Below are 9,761 nucleotides of genomic sequence, written 5' to 3'. Positions count from 1 at the left end.
GAGTGCTCCTCAGTCTCTCCACTAACAATATGGCACAGTTCTTGGCAGTCATATGTCAGCAGAAGGCCATTAGGAGCTTCGGAAGGGGTCCTTGCTCTTTCTGAACAAGGGTTGCATGCTGTTGGCTCCAACTCTTGTTTGATGAGGTTTTGTATTCTGGGGTAGCTCTGTTAGAGGTAGGCGGGCCTTGGTGATCTCAGCTAGTGGGTGACACTATGACCTTTTCCCCATCTCTGTGCTCTGGTATCTGACTACAACTTCAAGGTGCCATGAACCATATTTCTGAAACAGGGAGCAGGGGAGCTGCCAGAAAAGGGGAAGGTATGGGAAGCCATGGATGTGAATGGGGAAGCCATGGGGGTGAATGAGAAGCCACGGGGGTGAATGGGTCTACTGCTCTGTGTTCTCTTTTGCAGCTTTTCTAGCTTTGGCAGCTAATAAGATCCTGTTTTCTTCAGAGACAACGGAGCTGTTATCTTGCCACTCTGGCGGATTTAGCTTCGATGGTACATTTGGAATATTTTGATTGTTCTTTGCTCTCAGCCCACTGGGTCCTGCCTAACCTTCCTGCCTGGAGATGGCTTGAGCTCCTGGCAGCTTTGCGTTGGGGCCTCAGTCACCACACTCTGGGTCCAGACTGTTGGGCTGAACATTGCTCAGGAGGGGCTAGGTGATTTTGGAGTTTGATTGGGAGTCTCTATTTCTCTCCCTTATTCATTGTCTCCCTTTGAACTTCTCACCAATTATTTAAAGCTTGTTGAGCACACTGGAGTCTGATTACTATGCCTTGATGTGTGCTGGTGGCATGAACCCTTACATCAGAAAACATGGGTATTTTTTTTCCTCTTAATAGTTTGGGGTCCCTGAGCAACCTCTCTGTTTTGCCTGGTATCAGTTTCAATCATCATAAAACCTTTGAAGAAAGGTCAAGAGCAGCCAGCTCTGACATCATAGGACAAAAATGATCAGATACCTAGGTGAAGACGTCTCGATATGTGCACCAGGTATAACCCTTTGTGTTGTTGGGGTGCAAAGGAAATTATCCTATACCCCTCTGGGTTTCTCTAAGCTGGTAAATAATCACACAATCAGTCAGACAGATTGATAAGAGAAAAAGCCATATAGAAGTTTAATAATAACATGTATACCTCCTGTGTACATGGAAGAGATCCAGCCTGACTGAGCTATTCATCCATCTAAAATAGCTGAGCTGGGCCTCCCCGGTGGCGCAGCGGGTTGACTCAGCACTGTGAAGCTGTCCGCGGCCTCCGCAACGCGGGTTCAATTCCCGGCCGGTCAGGGAGATTCCCACATGGCCCAGCGGACCTCTCCTGTCTCGTCTGCTGCTCCCTCAGCAGTGCTTTCGGTCCGTCTGTCTGTTCTGCTCCCCACTCTCTCTCTGGTGAATCCTCTCACCCTCCCACACCTCTGGCCTGTACCCCAGCTATTGCATAAATAAAAAATAAATAAATAAATCTTTAAAAAAAAAATTAGCTGAGCTAAGAGAAAGTTGGGGGAAGAAAAGGTCAGTTAGGGAGTTTATCAGAAAAATAAAGGAATGTAGATTTAAATTCTGCCTTCTCCATTGAAGAGAGAAGGGTTTTGAAGCTGTTGTATAGTTTTCTGAGTACAAATTTCACAATCGTTTTGCTAAATTTATTCCTATGTGTTTTATCCTGCTGTTATAGGGCAGCCCCGATATTGAACGGGATGCCTGGCTGTGGGTCCTCACCCGCACGCTTACAAGGGACTTATGAATACTCCACTACAGGCACACACAAAAGGTTAATAAAAGGTTTATTTACAAGGGAAAAGAAAATAAGGAAAATGTACAACTCAGGGAGAAAATAGGGAAATAAAGTCTTTAATGCGTCCTACCCGATCCGACGACCTGGAAACCCAAAGTCACTCTCAGAGCTGGCCTGACACTGCGAGCTGGCGGAGAGTCAAAATATGGGATCCCCTCCAAAGCCCACGTGTCTGGCTTTATACCAACCTGGCTGCTTAGCCCCACCCTCAGGTCCCAGCTACCTTCCCTTTGGTGGTGATGGGATTTGGAGTTCCCAGTGTCTTTGGCTTTGGCCTGGGGTGAGTGTGGAGTCCACAAAGCCTGTATGGAATTAGCTTTAGGACATCCTTTTCCCCCTAACACTTTCTGATGCTACTGTAAATCAGATAATCTTAATTTCAAATAAAAAAGAAAAAGAAAGCAAAAAAGATAAGGCAATTGAGTTTTCCTAGGAAAGGTCCTTACAGAGAATTTGCAATTAATGAGGAAAGCAACTTCCACCCAGTCTTCAGCACCCTTGCATGAAATAAACCTCTTGCCCAAAAGACTTTTTTTGCAGGGGAAGCACATTTTTGTCTCTCTGTAATGTTTAAACCTGTGTTGAAAGGGAACTGCTAAGAAAAAGAAATCTTTCCCTGTTAAAGAGTCATAGACTTGGAAATGTAAAGTAAATAATAAGCTTGCTTCCTTAATAAGCATATCTAAACAAGGTCTGGCAGCCTGCTAGGCCGATTGATCTCCCAGGCCATCCTGAAAGATCTGTATCCTTCCTCTTTTCCTGTGTCAAGAATTTGTATGCTAACTAACCAACTTTATCAATGGAAAGTGGTTGTGTATAAAAGAAACTCTTTGTCTCTAGACCAGAACTCAGACCATATGGGATTCCCCAGGTCTGAGACCTCATGCCTGAGTAACAAAGCTTTCCTGACTTCACCATTCTTAAAGTACCGCTTGTTCTTCCCCTGCCTGGGTAAAAGGCTAGAATTTATTTCTGCAACAGTGTAAGTCAACTTACCAGGCTTGGAAACCACGTTGGGCGCCAGCTGTTATAGGGTGGCCCCAATATTGAACGGGTTCCTGGCTGTGGGTCCTCACCCGCACGCTTACAAGGGACTTATGAATACTCCACTACAGGCACACACAAAAGGTTAATAAAAGGTTTATTTACAAGGGAAAAGTAAATAAGGAAAATGTACAACTCAGGGAGAAAATAGGGAAATAAAGTCTTTAATGCATCCTACCTGATCCGCCGACCTGGAAACCCAAAGGCACTCTCCGAGTTGGCCGGAAGCTGTGAGCTGGCGGAGAGTCAAAATGGGGGGACCCCTCCAAAGCCCACGTGTCTGGCTTTATACCAACCTGGCTGCTTAACCCCACCCTCAGGTCCCAGCCACCTTCCCTTTGGTGGGGATGGGATTTGGAGTTCCCAGTGTCTTTGGCTTTGGCCTGGGGTGGGGGTGGAGTCCACAAAGCCTGTATGGAATTAGCTTTAGGACATCCTTTTCCCCCTTACAGTCTCGACTTTGCCAGCTAACCTTGTAACAGGGTGGTCCCCAGGAAAGGGGGAGGTTCCCTGCCCCACCCAAGAGAGGGTGGAGCTGAGCAGGAAGAGGAGAAGCTGCAGAAGAGACTGAGGAAGGAAGCAGGATGGAGCCAGGAGAACTGGAGGAGGCGCGTGGAGCCTAGAGACACGTGAAGAAACTGCGCTTGTCTTTTGGTCGTGGACTGGGTGACACAGATGTGGGTGAGACCCGTGGGGAGGTGACAATGGCAGCTTTTATCTTGATGTTGATTTTGCTCTTTTCCTTCCGGGCTTGTCTAGTTGTTTCTGGCCCTTTTCTGTGGGTCCCCACTGGAAGAGTGGGGACTTGTGGCAGGCTTTGGGGCCTTGCTCTGGGCCAATCCCATTTGGATGGACTTTTACCCACGACGGTACGGCTAACTTTGGGTGCTTCATTTAGAAACTAGATTCTTTGCCTTACCTGTATTGTTTTTTAGTTTTATTAAAGTTTCTTCCCATTAAAGTCTCATATGTTTTGTGTTGATGCAGCGGATGGCAGAACCCATTCAGAATAGGAAGGTTTGCGGGGTTTGGGCTGCCCCTCTCCCTGTCCTATAATTACCTTTCTGTGCCCAAATAGGCAAAATACCACTGGTCAGGTCAAGACCAAGGCAGGCATGCCAGGCAGACAAGACTGACCATGAGTTTCCCTTTGGGGTTCCTTTCAGCCTTCTCATTTGATATTGGCTTAACATTAAATGCCATAAATTTAATTCTAGGTGAGACAACACGGATTTCATCCCCCATCTAAGTCTGGGCAGTTTTCCTATTAGTCAAGAGGACAAGCCATAAATCTCCCAGTGGACACGAGTGCTGGGCACATAATACACTCTGCTCTCTCCCCTGTTTCCAGAAAGAGTTGATGGATCCTTCCCCTCACATTTATTTCAGCCATTAAGGTGGCACAGTAGAATTTCAGCAAGACAGAAATAGAAAATAGAAAGGTTGGTCCTGTCAAAAGCTCTTTATATAATTATGAGAGCCCAACTTCTGTGTGCACATCCCCCCAACCCACCCCAGAAATAATTAGGCGGCAGGATGTTGCTGGGCACTGAGCTGAGGTGAGGGAAGGAAGGGGCAGCAGGGTGAGGACGTAGCAATCATTACAATGGCTGCTGCTTCTCTGCAGGAGGATGCTGGGATGCTGCAGCTTGCCTGCTCCCTGAGAATTCTGCAGGTTGCAAAAAGCCCTCATTAGAGCTTGGATCATCTCAGGCAGCAATGAGTGGCTCTAATCATTTCAGCTGATGCATTACGGCTGTCTTCTCCCTCCACCCTACTCTGCACCCCCTCCACCTCCAATGCTCCTTGTGTGCAGACACTTTACTGAAGATTATTTAAGTAGAAATATGCCCTCATCACCCCCCAAACCCACAGTATGTGCAGAAGGTGGCTGGGGACACGTAGATCATGGATGCCATGAGGCCTCAGGACTGAGTGCCCCCTCTGAAGGCAGACCCAGCCTGGAGCATCCAGGCTCCCAGCAGGAATGAAGAGTTCCTTTTCCCTTGAACATTTGCTTTATGTTTAGTGTTTAATTTTCTCTTTGAAAGGCAATCTATGTGTGGAAAAAAAAGCAATCCCCAAAGTCCATTGAGCTGTCTATTCTCCAACTTAATTTCCATTCTAATGTTTATGGAGCTCCCACAGGCTTTCTGTATTCGTTATGCTAATTCTTTTGCTTTTCTCTCCAGGGTTTACTGTTTCATTGGGGGCCTGCATTTCAGGGTTTGGAGCAGAATCACACCGCTGAAGTGTCAATGAGAGGTCTCAGGAGGGGCTCAACACCCTGGCAATGAGCTCCCTGTGGCTTCATCCCTCCACCCCAGAGGTAGGCTGCCTGGCCCTTGGCTCTGCCAGCTGCCACCTATGCCCTGGAGCATCAACTCCACATGGGTGGCCAAGGGACTGTATATTTAAGAAGCCCCTCAGTTTAGCCTTTAAAAGCACTCTCTGGAACCAAGTTCTGAGTCTGGAGCTCAGAATGTGCACTTACCAGCTGGACAGTGCTAGGCAAGCAGGCTTGGGCAAGTTCTTTAACCTTTCTGTACCTCAGTTTCAACAGCTATGAAATCGAGTACCGACAGTACAGGGCCATGGTTAGCGTTAAATTAGTTACTAGGGAGAAAATTGCCTGGAAGCATGCCAGACCTAGAGTGCACAGTCAGCATCAGAAGGTGGTGGAATAATCCCTGCTGCTGTTACTAGCTCCTCCTGGGTCTGGCCCAGATGCAGAGGCTGGAGCTGCAATCCCCAGAGTGCCCAGCAGGGTGCGCCCCGCATGTCAGCAGCACCGGGTGGTCATCTCTGCTGGCTTAGCCAGATGCCCACTGCCTGGTACCTACATATTGGATTATGTTGGAACAGTGCGTACCTCCATCCCTTCATAGGCTCCAGTCTTATGACCCCCAACCCACCTGACCTGGTGACTCCTATAATACAACTTGTTTGTGAAGAAGGCAGAAGAGAAGGAGGCAGGCAGAGAAAAAAAAAATCACAGGAATTCTGATTCTCATCCTGAGGGGGTTAAGGTACTGAACCAAGACCACTGGACTAGTGAGTGACATGACAGGGGTTCACATTCACATTTACTAGACCCCCCCCAGGGTCAACATGACACTAAGTCCCCTTGGGGTGATGACCAGTGCTGCTCCAAGCCATTCCAGGCCTTGCAGTGGTAAGTGGTGTGGCTAGTTCCATCATCAAATCTCTGAAAACAGAAGAGAAGCTGTTTCATAACCTCCAAAGGTTGGAGACATTCCAAGAGAGAGAAGCTGGCCTACTTTCAAGGCTTCAGATGAGGAAATTCCCAACTCTCTTCAGACACAGCACGAGCTGCCACCTTCAGGCCAAGTGTGGATGACAAGGCCTCTTCCTAACATGCTCTACTACCTGTTCAGTTCCTGTGGAACCCAATACCTCACAAATCTGTGCCCTGCCCCCTGGCAAGGATCCCCAGGATCAAATCCGACTGCTGACTGTCTCTGTGGCCCCACTTCTGGGCATATGTGGATACACCCTTTGTACCCCACAAATGAAGTCTCAGCAGGAGGAAACACAGCTGTCTCCATCATTCACCCCTCTACATTTCCCTAACTTGCTCTGTGGCACATCTGTCAGCTGCCTAAGTTGGTGGCTGCTCCACAGGGTAGAAATACTGACTAGAAGTCTGTGGGCATTCTAGAGGGCCAGGTGTTCAGTGAATCCTGGGAGCTTGGGTCATGGAGAGAGAAGAGCTCCATGTCTACAACCTGCCAGCCAGCCCTTCCAGAGCCTTCCACGCCCTGGACTCCATCACCAAGGAGCACATCCTTACCCTGCTTCTGTTTAGACTCTGGCTACATTATCTTCAGAGTGGCTATTTTAGACTAAATCCCCTAGATTAAAGGGATTTCAGTGTTGTTCCTGGCAGACAAGGGGCCCCAGATTTTTTTTTAAAGATTTATTTATGCATTCAAGAGCTGGGGTACAAGCCAGAGGTGTGTGAGGAGGCGGGTGAGAGGATTCACCACAGACAGAGTGGGGAACAGAACAGGCAGATCAATTGAAATACACTGCTGAGGGGAGCAGCGGGCAAGTCAGGAGAGGTCTGCTGTGCCACGTAGATAGCTCCCTGGCCAAGAATTGAACTCGTGCTGCAGTGAATGCGGACGACTTTATGGGTTCAGTCCCTTGCGCCACCAGGGAGGCCCCCCAGATTGATATGAGTAATTGTCAGTCTTTGCGGTCTGCCACTTCCCAGCCACAACCCCCCAATCCTGGCATCCTGCAATCCCTGCTGCCAACCTCAGCAAATGTCAAGGATCTGGGTCCCTATGTCATTCCCTTGCCATTCTGGAGCCTTCAACTGTCCCTGTTAAGAGATCCATCTTTCTGAGTTTCCCGCAGAAGAGGAGGGGTGAGGTGTCAAGGACAGAACTAGGGTCAAACTCGGCTCTAGAACTTGGGTGCTGTGGCCCTATGCACTCCCCAGGCTGCTCCCCACACAGTAGGGACAACAGCCATTCCATTAAAGTCATGATGTGAGTGAGTGACCATGTAGGGAGCCCAGCAGCCCAGGACATTGGACACTGTTAGTATTTATAAGCCACTTGCTAAATCATTACCATTAAGCCATGACACCCAACTATGGCCTGTGGGTGAGCATGGTCGCTAGGCATGAGGCCCTGCTAAAAGGAGGTTTGAGTCTGGGAGAGAAGGGAATTTTCTTGACTCTAGGCACCTCCTGGAAAAGATAGCAATAAAATGCAGAGCTTCCCCAAGCTGAAGAGGGAGGCATTAAAGGGCATTTGGCAAACAGTGGAGGGGGCAAGCGTGCTACGAGATTGACTTCCTTGTTCTGCCATTTTGCTTAAAAATGGCTCATCTTCAAGCAAATTCAGATTCTAGAATTTCCTGTCCACACACCCTCTGCAACCATGGTCCCCCTCTTTGTAGCCCGCTCATGCCACAGTCACATGGTCTTACTCTTGGCAGAGGCAGCTGGTTCCCTGTTACTGATCCCTGAGAATGCAAATACTCTGTGTCAGGAGGCTGCTTGGCCGAAGGATGTGGCTTGCTCAAGGCCTTCTGGAAGGTATAAGGGTTGGTTCTATGGAGGTGTGGGTAGAGTGAAGGGTGGGGCAGGAGAACTTTCAGCTAACTAAGGCTCCTGGAGCACCTTGGAATTCCCACCATGGATCCTTGCAGGTACAGCTGAAAGCAAGAAAGCAAGTGAGATGATGGACAGAGAGATAGAGATGTACGTGGCATATAACAGAAAAATCAGACTGTTGGATGCAAGGCTTGATTCCCTGGAACATGGAAGATCTGCCAGCTGGAAGAGAGCTTGGCTCCACAAAAAGGCTGGGTCTATCAAGTGTTCATCTGCTGTGGGACCCACGCTGCCTCCCGCAGTGAGGCCTACAGAAAGGAAGGGAATGTGTCCAGGAGCAAGATGCGAGAGCTGGGCAGGGCTATGTGGAGGTTGAGCCAGCTCCATGCCTGGAGTCCTTGTCTCTGGACAACCTCACAGGGAAACAGCACCCCAACCCCCCACTCTGCTCCTGAGAGCATCACAAATCAAATCATAGATGAGGCATATGTGCTCATTTGCAAAGCTACAGACATAAATCAGGTAAATTCCCTGATACCTGAACCCTGGCATGCATTTGGTTTAATTATTCATAACCACCTCAATAACGACTGGTCTTCAACGTAATGAATGAAACTGCCTGGGCCTGCTGAAGGAGACCAGTGACCTCTCCTGTCGGGCCAGAGATGTTCTGAGCTGTCAGGCACCACTTCCCCGTTAGTACTCAGAGCACAAGTCCCATCCATCAGTCATTTCTGGCCTTATCTTATCGATCCTTTTAATAGCAGGCAGTAACAATTTATTAGCAATTTTCCAGAGTCTCTGCCTCCTGGCTAGATCTTTTTCCATCTTGAGAGCTGAAGTAATATTTCTTCTAAATCTGGCTCTCTTCAAGGCACCGAGGAAGGTCAGCCTGAGAGAACTGATGATGCCTATAGAGAAGAAACAATGAAGTCAAGACATTTTCAAGCCCCCTCGTCACTTTATTTGTGAAAATATGGTTTAGTAGTTCCACGTGAAAACTCTTTGTGTGTGTGTGTGTGTGTGTGTGTGTGTGTTTTGGGAGACCCACGGAGACCAGATGAAAAACAAGTTATGTATTGTTTCAATCTTATATGGAAGTCCCTATTTCAAGCTTTTATTTCCCCACAAAGAATTGATTTTTGAAAGCCAGGAAGGTTCTAGGACGTGGGAGGGTGTTGCTCCAGCCCTGGGCGCACGCACCCCCAGGGGCTCTGCTTCCCAGTCCTGCTCCTGTGACTCAGCCTCGCACTGCCTTAGTTTTACCCACCAATACAGAGAAGAAACTACTTCCCTTATCTTCAGATCACAGTTGATTCACGACCCTTCTGAACAGGAAGAATTGCAGAAGGTGCTGACACACTATCAGGCTTCTGCACACCTCGCCCACCAGGCCCGCGCCCCAGGGCGGCCCGTCAGTGGAGAGGAGCAGAAATCTGCGCCTGGGGGAAGGGCCCGCCGCCCTGCAGCTTTCCCTGCGCCTGCGGGAGCCGGGAGGTCTTTGGACACTCAGAGGGGCCCGCGCAAAGGAGCAAGGCCGAGGGCGGAGAAAGCCCCCAAGGGGCAACAACGCTGCAGGCTTTGGGGCCGAGTTACAAGGTCGCCTCTGACATGTGCTTCCCAAAAAGGATTGGCGTCCAGGGACGCTTTGCTCTCCCAGGACGCTTTATTGCTGGATTTCGCCCTGGTCCTCGGCACCCTGCTCCCGGCTCTGAGCCAGCCCTTGGGCTGACTGTTTACCTGCCTTTCTTTTAAATTTGCACCATAATAGATGTCATTGTGCTCTGAAAGGCTCAGAAAGGATGACTTGTCCTAAC

Source organism: Talpa occidentalis, unplaced genomic scaffold, assembly GCF_014898055.3.
Source record: "Talpa occidentalis isolate TD23 unplaced genomic scaffold, MPIMG_talOcc4v2.1, whole genome shotgun sequence".
Classification (NCBI taxonomy): Eukaryota; Metazoa; Chordata; class Mammalia; order Eulipotyphla; family Talpidae; genus Talpa; species Talpa occidentalis.
The sequence above is the reverse complement of the archived record's forward strand: the minus strand, read 5'-3'. Positions refer to the sequence as shown.